A 16683-nucleotide genomic window follows, 5' to 3' on the forward strand; every position below is an offset into this window, starting at 1 on the left:
TATCATATATCACGTGACTTCCAAAAAATATCTTTTTGGGCCCATCTCGGAAAATCAATCAGTTACCGATATACAACCATATTATGAAGTCAGATTTGGTATTAGGCACTTGCTTAGTTTATCATAATAATTTCCCTGTCTATGGCATTTCTTCGACAGACTTGTTCTCGACATTCGCTTTATCTTCGGGCTGGCTTGGCTATCATGATCATTGGCTTGTTGGATAGCTTCGTCAGAAATTTATTTGAAAATATCAAGCAAACGTTGTAATAATTTTCCATTTCTGGCTTGCTGGCATCGCGCTTGACAATTGAAATATCGCTCTTTCGTTTCCTTGAGCAAGTAATGTAAGCCTTGCCGAATACGACTCCTCCTTTTTAGGCCGAGCAGCCACTACTGTAGAATCGAACTGTTCAGAGATCAAAGAACACCGCGCAAATCGAAGACCCGCTCTTGCGCTTGATTCGTCAAGTGAATTATTGGCAGCCAAAATTCAGTGTGGGCGTTATATAACGACAGTAAGAATTTAAGGTGTTTAGAAAATTACCACACTCAGCCTCTGTTTTGAAAATGGTATATGTGTCGTTCACATATCGAAAATAGACGCCAGGCTTTTGGTCGTAGTTGAACAAACGCTCTTCAAGAACCTGCAAGCCAACAAAGATATTGGCTAAGGCAGGTCCAAGAGGGCTACCCATAGCGATACCATCCATTTGTTGGTATTTTTGGAATGGTGGGCTATTAAGTTTGCTCCGGTGCATAAGGTCGGCAGGGGCGTCACTTCATACTTTTTGTTTGGGGGGTGGGGGGGTGGCTGGTTGAACATGTAGGGAACTGGCCCTAGGTTCCCGTAACCCCAAAATAAGTGTTAAGGTTACCCGCTTAGACCTTCGCTTGATGTGTCCACAGGCTCGCCAATGTGTTTGCCTAACCTATGGGAGGCGAACAAGAGAAAGGTTTTTTGTGAATGTGGCAACTCCCCATCCTGGAGTCAAAGTGCATGCACTCATCTTTTACAACTCACTTTTGATATGCAAACGATATGCTAATCCCACTGGATGTAAAATCGCTACACTAGATGTAAAATCGCTATACGCAAACATTTCTCAAGGTGAGGTTATCGGTTATCAAAGCTTCCCTCAATACCTTAAAAAATTGTTATGGGAAAACTACCCCGCTGCATATAAAATACAACAAAAGGTGATATTTAATCTCAAACATACATATTGTCTTTACAATCCCTTTTCTATAAGAACAATTTTATAAGAACACGAACCTCTAAATTGGTAAAAAATCAAAAACAAGTTAGGTACAAGCTGAGACTGAGTTACTGTAAAATGTAACTTTGAACATCATCTAAAAATCTGAAAACGTTTCATCTAAAAACGGGGAGATTTTTGACATATAGGGGTGCTTCTTCGATGAATTTTCAGACTTGTCGGCAAATAAAGGATGCCTCTACTCATTCTATTGGCAAATGAGGCTTTAAAACTTCTCTAGAGCGCAGTAGCTAGCAACTGCACACCCTAATAACTTAAAATTAAATAAAAAAGAATCTAGCCTCAGAATTTCGAAAAAATTGAGAACATCTAGTCTTAACTTCAACTTACCTGTTCTCATTAAAAAAAGTGTATTGGTAAAATTTATTAACCTTCTTTAAGGCACCGCAATGGGAAGACACTTTTCCCCATAATTATGCTATTATGACAGCAATAGAGCAGCATATCTTGAGCAATGCCCTGATGTAGTCCAATCTTTTTGAAAAGATTTATCGATGACATAATTTTCACCTGGCAACACAAGCGTGAAAACCTACAGGAATTTATACAATACACCCTATATCATCCACAAAAATTCAAATATCTATTATAAACGGTATACAGTCGACTCCACTTTAAGTCACTTTTCAGACTGTGTTAGACAAATTTGCTCCAAAGATTGCAATTTCCAGCCTACTTGAAGCATCAAAATAAGAAACTTTTTTGTCTTTAGCAGCAACCACGATGCCGCCTTAGGTATTAACTATATTGTGTCTTTGTTCTAATAAACAGTTCAATAGAATTGTACAGTCTCATGAAAGTTCACAAGCCGGTGAAGAGTTGAGACGTGATAAAGCGTATTTCAAAAATAACCTTCTAGCAACAAAAAAACTTATTCAACAGGGTGAACTTCTTCCTGCCTGCACTCGTAGGTCAATGTCTTCCTGTCGGCTTTTCTAGCGTTTGTGGCTTTAATCAATGGATACTCAATTAGCCACAATCTTTCGTTACAATGTTCATATGCATAATAATTATGTTATGAAGCATATGGATTGCTTTAATCAATCTTCCCAATCTCATTACCTCCTGTTCATTCATATATGAGCACATTGCAGTGGCTGCAGGATCTTTGTCCTGTATTTTTTGTCACAAAAGATTCAAAAGCAGCTTTTATAGAATCTTGCGTGCTAAAGCTATGAACAGTAAGAAATGATATAATATTTCTAAGGCAGATAAGATTTAAAATTGCCGACAATGCCATTTAGTGAAGGAATATTTTATCGAATAGAGAATCCGGAAAAACAAAATGCATTGGAGGGGAGCGAATTCTTAGAGGGGCAAAGGAACAACACGTGAACTGTTCAAGTGGTTTTTACGCGAGGAGAAAGTGGTATTTTAATGCAGTGCAATATCAGGCCGATTTTGAAAATATATTCGCAAAGCAAGGCAGTTGCGCAAGAACTTTCAACTTTGGCCTGGCTTGGGCTTTTGGTGAAATATTAAGAAATAATTATGAAAAAGCCGAGGCTGAACTACTGTAAAATGTATTTTTGAATAAAATTGCGAAACCCCTCTAAACAATATCATCCCAAAAACAAAGAGTTATTTGCCCTATAGGGATGTCTGCAAATAAAGGATGTCTCATTGACAATTTTGGCAAATGGGGCCAAAACCAACCCTAAAGCACACTAGCTAGCCGTTGCACTGCTCACACCAGTGGCGGCGCCAAGGGGTGGTATGGGGGTAATTACCTCCCCACTTTTCTGAAAATATAGTCTATATATTTCTTCTAAAAAATTGATTAAAAAGCGCTGGGTAGGGGTAGATCAAATTTCCCAAGGAAAGGGACGAATCACTGGAACGAGGCAAATGGGGCGTGGTCACACTGGCCACGCCCATTACCCTCCCAATCTGTAATAGCTCTTGCCGCCACTGGCTCACACTCCAATGATTCAAGAACAAATTAAGAATAATCCAGCCCCACATAATTAAAAATTATTAAGAGCAGCCACCTAGAAATGCAATTTACTGGGTCTTATAAAAAACGATTGTAGTGAAAAATCAGTGCACCCGTTCCACTTCTAATCAATGGTGTACATCTACATTAATCCAGTGATTAATCATGGTGTCGGCCCATGTGAAATACAAAGACAGAGATACAACGTTTTGTTTTTTCTGGGGGGGGGGGGGCAGCATTGATAAATGAGTGTAACAACAGCCTAATTTTATAAAATATGTTAAAAATACTTCAAGCCAAAAGGAAAACCATCTATAAACTTGTTAACTTCAACACAAGTAATGTATATTCCTTCATATTTACGAATAACGTGGAAATTTAAAAGGTTTCAACAACCATGTGCCGGTTGGGCCACACATTGTTCTAAGAACGAAAATAACAACATTAACATTAAGAGAGCTGACACTGCTCAATCAATTGTTCAGTTTTTCTAATTGAATTCTAACAAAATAAATGTATGTTCCTAATGCTCCATAAGTTTTTTTGGGGGGAGGGGGCAAGGCCTCCTCAGCGGTATCTCTGTCCTTAGTGAAATGTACACTTTTTGAACTTCATATCCCCAAGTTCAGATTAATCATGGGTAACACCTGGCTTGCTGAAAGATTTCCAAAGTAAGGTAACAATGAAAAGGTGTTCGCTTGAATCTTTCGCTTGTGGCGCATGTTGCTATCCCTTGCTGTTGCCTAAAAGTTGACGGGGACGGCCAGTAGGCGTAGCCGAATTCTATCTACTTCAGTTTTATTCAGCATGCCTTCTCGGTCGTGCAGAAAATATTTTTTTCAATAGCACCACTATTTACTACATGGTGCAATCGAATAAAACGAGTGAGATAATACAAAACTACAGCAGAAGTGGGAATAACTTTTATTGAATAACAGTATTGGTTTTGGCGTCGCCATTGGACAGATCCACCCGATTCTGATAGGGTGGTACACTAAGTAGCGTAAAACTCTGTATTAGAGTGGTACTATCGCAGTGTGTTAGCAACACCTAATATGTGTTGGCGAGTGTCACGGTAAGTACTGTAATAATTGCCATATCAACTTAATAGTGGTATTTCGCGCCAAATCTCAGATGTAGTGTGGCCTGTTGGAAGTGTGTTACCGAGATGTTCAGTGCAGCTAAATGGCAAAGGAAAGTGAGTAAATTTCTTTCGTGTTTCAAATTTTCTTCTACATTTTACAAATCTCATTCCTTTTTCACTTTATTAGATGTTGTTGGATGATTGGTTGTCAATTTTTGGTTGGGATGTAGTAAAGGGGTATCTACCACCACGTGGATAACTGCATAAACGTGTATTTGTAAATATTTTAAATGTATTTATAGCTTATAAAAGAGTTGTTGGAAAGTGTAGCGATTGGCTAGCAACAAAACTAATTGCTAATGTTAAAATTATTGGGTGTGCAAACTCGGACAAGAGCCATACCTGAGAGGGGCGGGCTTTGAAACAAGAGAGCAGATACATAAGAAACAGCTTTATTTGGACTAAATCATGCCCACGGAATTATATTTATGCCAACTTTTCAAAATATCGTTTGGAAAAACAGTAGCCAGAAGGGATAAGTTGTTGTCAAAATTTTCATTTGGGAGTAGGGAACCCCCTGCCCCCTGCAGCTACGTGGCTGGTCTAGAATTCGAATGGCAGGGGCGTGTCTGCCACTGGGAAATTTTGTTCCTGTGTTTAAACCTGAGTCCAGATTACTTATGAATTTTGATTTGCGGTTTGGTTTTTAGGAATTTTGTTGTATTTTTGAAAAGGTCTTCTTGGTTTTAAGTTTTCTTCAGCTGACAGGGATAGGGAGCCTAGGGTGCTTTAGCCCCCCCCCATCAAACAATTGCCAAAATGTACTTAAAATCATCATTTAATTGCCTTGCTGTTGGTTTTCAACCTGTTTAGCCCCCAACAACGTGTAAGCCCCTCACTATATAATAGCAACACGGTTCTTGGACAGGGGTTGCACTCTGAGGCGATTGGCTGTAGCAGGGGTTGCCAAAATAGCTGTAAATGAATAATTAACTGTTAATGAATACTTAATTAATGATCACTGACTGTTTAACTGGTGCAAAAAGTGAGATATAGTTTTCTCATGTGCACCCATAATTTATTTGACAAAGGGGATATTTTGAAAACCTTGGGACATTTTTCAAAAGATTTGTTATCAAGGAGTCAAATAATACAAATTATAATCTGTAATTTAATACATTTATTCCTAAAGAACCAAACAGAATAGAAATATATGTTTACATTCATTTAAGACTTGTTTTGTGTTTTTTTCCTTTCTCAATGGGAGTTTTCAAAAATTGAGGGTTCAAATTTATTTAGTTTTTAGAAATAAAACTGTTTATTATTAAATTAGGCAGAGTATGGTCATGTTGAAATTCATTGCACCTGCCAGGGACTACATGTAAACCATTTATTTCTAGAAAACTGATCGACTGGAAGGGCCATGCAGAGTTAAGAATGGCAGATCTTATGGCAAAATATTTCTAGACCTGTATCGGCACTTAAAACTGTATCATCTACTTTTGACTGTTGTTGATCACCGGAAGCTGCCAGTTCCATCTGATAATGACCTTTTATCAGCAAACCATAGACCTTACATGAAATATCGTAAAAGAGAGTTCTGTAAGGTCACTGGTTGTCCCAAACAGTGGGAAGCTTTCAATGATCTTACAAGACATCGTAGAAAGAAACACAAGATCAGCAGGGAAGAATATCATAAGTGTGTATACATCAAATATTACATGGAAAACATATATTTACATAGATTAAGTTACATTTTTAATGTATACCTAAGACTGTGGTTGCAATAAATATGATTATAAATTGCTAAACTTTTTAGGGCAGGGGGTGACTGCCCTCATGGTGCAGGTGTCCTTCCATATTTTTATTCCAAATCTCATTCTAAGTTAAATTTCTTGCTGTATGATTCAATCTTTAGCATCATGTATTGATTCATTGGGCGTGGTTACTATAACGGGAAATGAGTAGAAACGACTAGGAAACAAGAAGAAACAACTAGGAAACAAGAAGAAACAAGTAGAAACAACTAGGAAACAAGAAGAAACAAGTAAAAACAACTAGGAAACAAGTAAGAAAAAACTAGAAAACAAGTAGAAACGACTTGGAAAAATTTTAACTGCGGCACAATTTTATTAATTTAGTAGAAATCCTGCATTAATAGCTATGATAGTAGATGTTGATATGGTAGTTTTGTAAGACGAATCGAATTTGAATTTTAACAGCACCCTAATTATGCCCTCCTTTCAGCAACTGGTCCAGGAGCATTGCCTATAATGCAAAAGTTGTCAACTTCTACGTTATAGCATCCAGTGGTATGATTCCCACCAAAATTTTAATAGCCGCTTTTTAACAACAATCGGTTCGTGGCAATTTTTGCAGACATGCTCAGATAGTTATTATAAACGTGTGTATCAAGAGAAAAAAATTTGGTGCTAAATAAGATGACATAAGTCCTTTAAGTACCATAGCTAGTTAAAAGAGATCACTAATCTGATTTAGAACAATGAAAGAAACCGTTACATCCAGCTTTATTGTCTTTAAAAATGGCTTGAAAAAGCTAAGCGTACTACAGTATAGTTTACATTATTTCGTCTGGCTCTTCGCAGAGTATAAAACGTCAGAAAAAAATTCTGAAAGAACATAATGGAAAATATCAACCCAGTTGTGGATCAAAATAGGCCAATCAGAAAAATGCTAGAACATGAAAGTATAGTTCTTCAATCAGTACCGGATGCATATAGGAAATCAAAACTGAGTCCAATCTAAGGAAGGAACATATTGTTTAATACGATATCCCTATCTTTGGGTTGTGCTTCCTACGTAACCAAAGTCCAATTGGCACTAAAATTAATAAAAATATCATATCATTTCATTTCATATCACATCATATCAATCATGTCATATATCAAAACTATCAGAAATTACAAGAAGAATAAATTACCGAAAATTAAATAATGGAAGCATTTCCTTTCACTGTTGAAAATTCTAACGGACAAATCGAACAGGGAACGAAATTTATTCTAGCCACAACTTCAATACAACATGAACACAGTAATTTGATTCAAAGGCTCTTGAATATTGATCAAGCCTAATGGTGCCCTAATTTTATTAATGATGATTTAATTTAAGTTTGATCAAAGTTAATTTCACGAGGGGCTTTTGAGTTTTAACTAATTCGATGGTGATTGTTATTATTTGCTATTCGTTATGGTCTCTTGTGCCACGCTTTCTTACATTTCTCTTGTATCTGCTCTACGAACCTATGGGCAATTATGGAAGTATTTGGGCCTCCTGAGGATTTGATTTTTAAAATTGGGATAAGTGTGTGTTGCGTCGTTTTTTTATGTACGAAGATTGAGTACATGAGAAGGGGGCGCTCGATGTTCCGGAAGTAAGGTAGGTAGGTAAGTAGGTAGGTAGGTAAGTAGGTAGGTAGGTAGGTAGGTAGGTAGGTAGGTAGGGAGGTAGGTAGGTAGGTAGGTAGGTAGGTAGGTAGGTAGGTAGGTAGGTACAATGCCTGTCAAAAGACTTGGAACAACCAGCAATTTACGCTGCATTTGATATCTTTCATTCCTTTCATGAAAAAAAATTGCTACTTCCTCCCCCTTCCTCCTGAAACAATGTTGATGATTTGAAAAAATATCATAAAGGAAGCGCAAAAGAAATTGCTTCCTAAAATTCTAACCCGTTTGATAGTAAACCAACATTGTTCCGTGGGGGAGAGGGGGATGAATGGTTTTGACCTTTGAAATTGATGTCAGTGTTCCAAGACTTTTGGCAGGCATTTGTCTGAAAATTTTCTCGAAAACAGCAATCTGCGATATCAAAACATTGTCCTACCCTAGGGTTCTCGATGGTGCTTCTCTCACTGCTGCTAATGGAAATTCAAAATTTTTACTCTTCACCCAGTTAAAAGGGAAAAGGGGGTTGGAACTCTGAACGATTGATTTTGTAGATATCCGAGCATTGTTATTGGTTACAAAAATCATTCTACTGATTTTTTCCTTCAATATCCTTTAAATCATTATTGAATACAAGTATTTTGTGCAGAATTCGATCATCGGTTTAAGAAAGCTATCATTTTCAAAGGAAAAACAGTACAGTTTAGTGGTTTTGAAAAAATGCTTTTTTTGCTGAAAAATCCCTTTGTTTATGGTTTAATTGTTGATAAAAAAAACAAAAAAATTCACGAGAACGTCTACAAACCATGCATGATATAAATAATTGCGAACAACATGCTGGTGAGAAACGGTTCAAATGGCTCAATTTTATTCACCATAACCCTCCCAAAACCATCTACGAATTTAATAGATTTGCTTAGGCTATGCTCCTACGCATTCACATGTGGCAACATGGTAGCGCTCATAGACACCCGATTCCCTATAATTTGCTATCTTCCCTTGTCCCAGTAATTGGAAAATGGTTTTTTATGATTTAGAGAAATATCACAAAAGAAGCGCAAAAGAAAGTGTTTCCTAAAATCCTAGCCCGTTTGATAGTAAACAAACATTGTTCTGTAGGGGAGAGGGGGATGATTGATCTTGACCTTGAAAATTGATGTCAGTGTTCCAAAACTTCTGGCAGGCATTTTAGGCAGGTAGGTAGGTAGATAGGTAGGTAGGTAGGTAGGTAGGTAGGTAGGTAGGTAGGTAGGTAGGTAGGTAGGTAGGTAGGTAGGTATGTAGGTAGGTAGGTAGGTAGGTAGGTAGGTAGGTAGGTAGGTAGGTAGGTAGGTAGGTAGGCAGGTAGGTAGGTGGGTAGGTAGGTAGATAGGTAGGTAGGATGGTAGGTTTGTAGGTAGGTAGGTAGGTAGGTAGGTAGGTAGGGAGGTATTTAGGTGGGTATGTATGTTTAAATGTTGCCAAATGTGTAACAATGGATCGGCATTTTGATGAGTTCAACAATGGAAACATAGAAGTCGAATTCAAAGGCCTGAGACAATCGAAAAAATGAACGCATGGAATGCTGAAATCAAAGGATTTTCCCAATTTTCCCAATTTTCCCAAATGAACAATCGAGAATCGTGAGTCTCCCGATTAAGTCGGCAATTTAGGTTCGCTAATAGACACTTTGGTCTATTGTCGTGCTAATTAAATAGGGTTTGGCAGCCAGAGTGAGATTCCCATTGCAGTCATCCTCTTCGATTCGACCAATCGTCGTTAGTTTCGCTCGTTACGTTCTGCAGTTATAATTGGTTCCGCATGTGCATGTGTAACGTGGAAAGGAACTTGGGACGTTAAAAGAATCTGAAGTAAAGACGGGAAATTCGAATATATTGCAAGTGTTTCAAATCTGTTTTGTTTCCTGCAAGTTTTGCAAAGTTGGCGATGGTTATTCGAAGGTTTCTTGGCTTTGCAAAATTGTTGCAAAATGCTTGCAGGGACATTTCAATATTCTCTCGGGTTGACCCAAAATTCATTCAAAATTCTTCAGACCCTGCTTTATAAAAACAGGGCGAGTATGTTGAATAAGGTAATCTGGTGTAGGAATACCATAGAAACCATAGAAATTTGATAAACGTCTGAGGTCAGACGAACAGTTAACGAAATGATCAATTAATAATCTTGGGATCTGTGACTACATTTCTTAATCAAATGGTTGAATTGCCGAGTTGAAAGAATCTTTGCACTCGCAACTTAGAGGTTTACAAAATTAAAAGTTTGGCAGCTCACAGTTACGTACAAAAGATTCCCCTTCGTAATCAAGTAATTGCACTGCCGCGAGACCATCGTGCTCGAACCGTTTTCTCAGCGTGGGTCGTTAGGGATCGTTAGTGTTGGATAGGCTAGACCCAGACTGCTTCCTACGCGAAGTTCTTTTATTCAGTTATTCTTATGTTAATTAGATTGGGTTGTGGTAGTTCTTAGTTACTTGTGTAAATAAGGGTTTGTCATTATGTTTGGTAAAGAGAAGTCATAAACTGGATCTTGTCGTCTCTCTATATCTTGAATTCTCCACATTGTAACAGTTAGGAACCTTGATCAAGCAAAAATGTCCTTCGTCAAATTAAAAAACACAAAATCCAAGTTAGGTTCCACTCAGAGAGCCCCAATGTATAATTACCGTAAACTTGCTGCGTCATAGCTGGTCCATTTTCAATCACATCTCGGCCGCCCGAATATAGTTGTATCATGAACTTAACTTTCAGGGGCACCAAAAAGAGTGGTGCCCCTTGGCCAAATTTGAGCAATCACCCTACTGGTCAGTATGTTTCAATTGCATGTATTTCAATAATGTTTTTGTCAAATAATTTATAGGAGACTTTTATAGTTCCTTTTTATCGTTTTTGCAAGGGCAAATAAAAATACAAGATTTAGTATTGTGACAAAAATTTGAAAAATAAATTGCTTTAAATTTGAAAGATGATGTATTTTGTACTGTTATAGATTTCTGATTTATTTATTTTGTATTTTCATCATAATAAGAAAGAGATACAAAATGTTGACAAAATGAAGTCGTGATTCTCAGTTCTAAAAATTCATTGCTATGTCAATTCATTAAAGTTACTAATAGCACTAGTAATGGCATGAAAAAGTCAGTTCAATGGTTATAAGCTACTAGCTTATCCCACAGCATTTGCTAGAAATCCCAGATTGTGCAAAAAACTATAATGGCGACATGTTTCGGATTATTGGTAAAGCCCGATCTTCGTTCCACCTAGCAGTTTTAGAATCCATCTACATAAGCACGAAAAAACCGCTACTGTGTAGACAAAAGGAGTTCGTTTTCAACTTAGGACTCCACTGGTACCATTCTAATAGGCAAGCGGCACTGATTGGTCAACCTTTACAGTCATGTGCTCGTGTTTCTGATTGGCCTATTTCGATCCACAACTGGGTATAAATATTTCTTAGCGTAGAGTTTTCGATCTATGTTCTGACGTTTTAAACTTTGAAGAGTGTCAGACGAAAAGCTTTAGTTTACTAAATGTTTGCTTTTTTCTTGCTATTTATGACCTAAATTTAGAATAGTGACGTCAAAAACTTCAGTAACCTTTTAGAAGGAGTACGTGAGTAGGCTGAAATAATATTTGAAATGAGGAACAAAAAGTTATCATCCAGTCTTTTGGAAAAACTCGATATGCATAGCTTCTCAGAGTCCTTAAAACTACCTTCGGATGCTAGGAAGCAACAAATACAAATACAAATACAAATACAAACAACTCATGGTTGACATTGATTCTGTTAGCGATTTATATCTTTCATCTAATTGAAGAAAGTTCGCCTGCTACCTGAAACTTTCCAAATATTTTGCTGGAATCATGACCTGTGTCATGAAAGGGACAGAGGGCAATTGCCTTCCCACTTTTTCGCTAAATGAACGATTAAACTGAGATCAAATTTTTGAAAAATATAAACCTTAAATTAACAGCACACAAATTTAACCAAAGTCCACAAGTAAAACAGTATCAGGAAATGTTTTGCCAATCCTATTGACTACTCAAAAGGTCTCAAATGAAATCCAATTAATATTCAAAGACTAATCGAAGATTTTATCTTCTCGAAAATTGTCCAACTTAACGCGAATGGAAACGATTTCCTCAATGCAGTTACACATTAAATAGAACAGCAATTTTACACATGTATCAAAGAGGTCTTAAAATGCTGCCAAAAAGATGATAGTATCATGAATGATGACCTTCACACGATCAGTTTTAATGATTTTAGAAATCTCATGGGAAAGGTATCTTCAATTGTGAATCGTACAGTGTTGCGCCTTTTCAGGAACCTTTCTTCTGCCAAAAGTCCCGAATAAATGGGCAACCTTTGAAAAATTTCAAATTTCAAATTTAACCGTGCAATTTATGGTGAATCGGGACAGCTGATCGAAATGGTGTTCTCATTTCTGTCGACACGATGCAATATTGACAGGCAATCCTTAAAGCTGATAAAGAAACGAGTTAGATCCATGTTAAGTGAAAGTGGGAAATCTAAGCTGATGCCTGTAGAATCGGATATTCCTAAACGTTTTGTTATGCCATATATAAAATACCTATACAATCAAAAGCTCTAGTATAATAAAAATATAACCCAACAAGTGCAATAAAAATATCTATACGAGAATTGCGTGGCGGTCGACCCTCAATATGTGGGTATTGGATCTGATAAGTAGAGTCCCAATGTCGAAATTGAAGTCGATAATTTTTTTTTTTTATCTTTTATGTATTTTTGTAAACTTTGAGAAAGTTCAGTTATCTCACTGCTTTTTAGCAATGGATAGACAGGATAATTTACCAAACTCCGATCTGTTTTCGCTTCTGACCTCGATTACCTTGGGCCTTTTCAAATGCATGGTACATGCAATTATTGCAAATGATTTGACAGGAGCCACTATTGTTCCCTCCTACTTTGAGCCAGGTATTTTTGCCGATTTTCAAAAGGAATTTACTATGAAATGAATAAAGATCGCGCAGAGTCCTCTTTTACGTGTACTCAATCTAAAGAATTGAGTACGAGCACTGCTCTACAAATGTTGTCTGATACAGCAGATAAAGTGCAGAATGACTCTCTAAAATCTCACAGATAAATATAGGTATCTTGTCGCTGTGAACGAAGAATGCCGGTACTCTTTTGATGCTTTGTAGGTGGTTTCAAAGCATCCAATACGCCCATGTTAAATTTCACTTCATACTCGAGTTGCTTTTTGGAATGGAAACTATTATAAAGTTTTCAATTTGACTGATGCGATGATCTTGGAACCTTTCACTTACAGCACCTGGGGACCTGGGTACCTGAGGGCAGAAATGCAGTGCCGACATGTCAATTCTTGGCCTCTTGAATTGAAAGCCACTGGAATAACGAATCATTTTGGAACCTTCTATTCTATTGGATTTAATAAACAGTTAATGTCTCTCCAATAACATACACCTCCCTCATTTTTCTTATTTTTGCTTTTTCTTTTCTTTATTCTTTATTTGTATGTATACATAAACATATCCAGAAGTTAAATAGAAGAGGCACAAGGAATGCTCTGATACTGCAAAGCAGTGTATAAAATATTCGTTGAAAATCATACCTCAGATCACTTATGTCAAGTCTGTCTTCCTCTTCTCGTGGAACGACTGTGCATACTGCGATTTCGTCCCTTTTTATGCAAGTTATGAACAAAAATTCATTTTTGCTTTGCGTGTTTTATCTTGCGGTTGATATAGCCGGCATCCCATTTTAACCCCTATAGCAGATCTATTCAAATCTCCCATGAGTCTAACAACAATGTTTTCCTCAAAGGGTAATGAATTATTCTTAGCCCTTTCGTCATATATCAAAGCAAAATTTTTGAATTACACTACAAACACCCAAAGGAAATGTTTAGATTTTAATAACTCTGATACCTCTTACTTGCTTTTTAAATAACTAACTATAAACTATAAACTCTAAATAACTAATAACTAACTTTTTAAATAACTATAAAATATCTCTTAAATGCTTTTTATTCTTAATTTTTGTAAAATAGGCCTACATTAGCTTGTATATATGTAGTTGTTAATTATTCATTCTTAATTGCTTTTTATTCTAAATTTTTGTAAAGTAGGCCTTGAATGGCTTAAATAGCCTTAAATAGCCACTGTAAATAAATTTATTATTATTATTATTAACTTTTCTTCTAGCAACTTCCAATGAATATGGTTTACTAATGTTGGAAAAGTTATTATTTTTAAGTTTATTGTGCTTTTTAGTGGACTTTTTGGTCCCTGATAAGGTTTCAGATCCAGCAAGGGGAACTCTTACGAATTGCATGAAATCAGACTGAATTTGATACGTGCATGGCAAATTTTGAGCTAAAGCCTGGTTGCCATATAACTTTTATGCGTCGGCGAGGCATCGCCGACAGGTCGCCGACGAGTGAAAGTTTAATGGAAACTTTTCCACAAGGTTGTCGGCGACGTGTCGGCGATGCCCTGCAAAAGTTGAATCTAGTTCAACTTTTTTCTGTCGGCGACGTCGGCGATGACTGAGAATTTCAATGGAAACATGCATCGCCGATACGTCGGCGACTCTGTGTGAACACATGACCTACACTAGCCAATCAAAACCTTTATCAATAAACATGCCTACTCATTAGGCACGGTTTGTTTTCAAATGGCTCCCTAGAGGGCCTGGGTTGAAAGTCATTAGGCACGATGCGTCGGCGATACGTAAGATTAATGTGGAAACCAGGCTGAAGAGAATCATCGGCGATGCCGACGTGTCGCCGATGCATAAAAGCTATATGAAAACCAGGCTTAATGGATGTGTCATAAATACCATTTACTAATATAAATTATTTTAACTACCGATCAATGGTTGGAAAATGATATAGAGATAAATGAGGAATTATTATTCAAGCCCCAAACATCTAATCTAAGCCTACATCAGTTAAATTCAGAACAAACACATTTGATGGGTGATTGTGAGTCCTGTATTGATTTGATTTTCACTGACCAGCAAAACATTGTTATTGAATCTGGTGTCTCCCATTCTCAGCATTTTCTCAATACATTAAGCAGCCAATTTTAATATTTCTGCGTATGCAGAGGCAAATACAGCCATTCTCTTCCCCCCATTGAAACTTGTTGGTTTACTACAAAACGAAGTAGAAGAATTTGTAAGTATGCTTTTTTTTGCGACCTCTATGAAATTTTTCTTAATTATCAACTTTGTTTACGGTAAAGGGGGTACGGAAATAGGAGTATTCGGGATAACAACTGGGAAATGTAAAAACACAACGCAATTTGCTGGTTGTTCCAAGTACTTTTGGCAGTGATTTTCTGAACAAAACTTTGAAGATTATTTAGCATACGATAAAAACCCATACGTTTTTGATCGTGCTGATTCGATTTTTGACATATTCGGAACCATGTCTATTACAAATAAGGAGTTATCGGGGTATTCTTATTTTTTTGTGGTTGGAATAAGCTTCTCTCAAAAACTACGTGTAATGGCTCAATGATTATAAAATATGATAAAATGAAAATTTACTTCTGATTAAAGTGATATTTTGAAGTTTTGCAGAGGCTCATAGCCAATTAACTGGTCAAGAAATCAAGGTATTGAGAAATAACAGGAATAGGGGTTGGCAACTACTTCTGTATTCACAAAAGCGCTAGACCGATACTTTCATCAATAATTATTGCGTGCATGTGGAAAACCGGATACAGTCTTGATTTGTTAGCAAAAAGATCGAACAATGCACTGAGATTAAACGGCAAATCACTACTGAAAATGGTCTACGAGATTAAAAATCACGAGTGATTAATTTGTGATTAATTGATTTTTTAGTGATTAAAGTTATTAATTTGTGATTAATTCGTGACTTTTTAAGAATAAATCACATATTTAAAAGTGCTATCAAATAGGTTTTTGTGCAATCAAACCCGTTTGAAGAGGCGACATAGGGCAAGATACATAAATAAAACTGCTTATTTGTATGACATCTCCAATCACAAACCACAGGTCGCCAAAAATAGACAGGGAATTTTTAACAACAATCGAGCAAAGTGCCTAACCTTAGTTTTTGCTCTTGATTTGGGTACTTTCAGCCTTGCTGAATATTTTAAGCCTTGGATACATTTTTGTAACACAATAGAAATCGCGTGATCGATGACGTCATTTTCCCCGGTCATTAAAATTTTTAATTCTTTTTTATGAAAAATCGCTCCAACCATCTTGTTTGGCATTGTAATAGGAGCAAAAAGTTCTAAAGAATAAACTCTATCAGACCTGCAGATAACGAGTTATTGCTATTTAAAGTTTGCATGACGTCATCAAAATGGCGGTTTTGTAGTTTTCAAGCACGTGGAATTCAAAGGCTCATGGTCATAATTTGGGTTGCTTTACCTCGATTTTGAAGTTTTTTGACCTTTGTGTTATTCGGCAACTCAATAATGTCATTTGAGCTGATAATAAAGAAGAATCAAGTTAACGCATGTATAAACTTCCATGTATGAAGCTGTATCGAAAAGGTCCTGATGTAATATTTGTCTGTCTATTGAACAATTCGTTTTGAAATTTTGGAATATGGCTTGCGAGCAATACTTGCACTCATTCCCGTAACTTTCCGATCTGAGAAAGCTAGATGCATCGTTTCCTTCAAATGACTTCGACAGACATTCTGATAACTGCAACATTGCCTGTAATTGTGATGATTGAGTGCAAGAGGTATCAAGTCATGCTTGGCATGTAAGTGCTATTTAATATTGCACTCTCTAGCTGCTGTAAAAGTTGGAGTTCATTGCCGAGCGACAATGCTGACGAAACGACGGTCTTTCATTGCTGACGAAAGCTTCTCTTCAGTATAGCTTTTTTGAAGAAAAATTTTTATTAGAACATTTTCCTTTTGCATGCATTTTGTTCAATACTTAGTTTCCCAGGCGTGCATATTTATCAGCTCAAATGACATTATTG

The 16683-nt window shown here is 36.8% G+C and overlaps 2 long non-coding RNA genes across 2 annotated transcripts in view; one reads left to right on the plus strand and one right to left on the minus strand.

Annotated features, from left to right (window-relative positions):
* LOC148960543 (uncharacterized) overlaps nt 1–6369 on the plus strand; it is a 7572-nt gene extending 1203 nt beyond the window's left edge. The window contains exons 1-2 of the long non-coding RNA XR_016143814.1: nt 1–4414; nt 5701–6369. The exon at nt 1–4414 is cut by the window's left edge and continues 1203 nt beyond it. This is a non-coding gene — a long non-coding RNA (uncharacterized LOC148960543). The remainder of the gene's footprint in view (nt 4415–5700) is intronic.
* LOC148960544 (uncharacterized) lies at nt 5978–13834 on the minus strand. Its single transcript, XR_016143813.1, has 2 exons — nt 13316–13834; nt 5978–6248 (listed from the first exon to the last, which is right to left on the minus strand). It is a non-coding gene; the product is annotated as an uncharacterized LOC148960544 (long non-coding RNA).
* Between the last annotated feature and the right edge of the window lie 2849 nt (nt 13835–16683).

Source organism: Rhopilema esculentum, chromosome 2 (genome assembly GCF_057945365.1).
Source record: "Rhopilema esculentum isolate cy_ngs chromosome 2, ASM5794536v1, whole genome shotgun sequence".
NCBI classification, from domain to species: Eukaryota; Metazoa; Cnidaria; class Scyphozoa; order Rhizostomeae; family Rhizostomatidae; genus Rhopilema; species Rhopilema esculentum.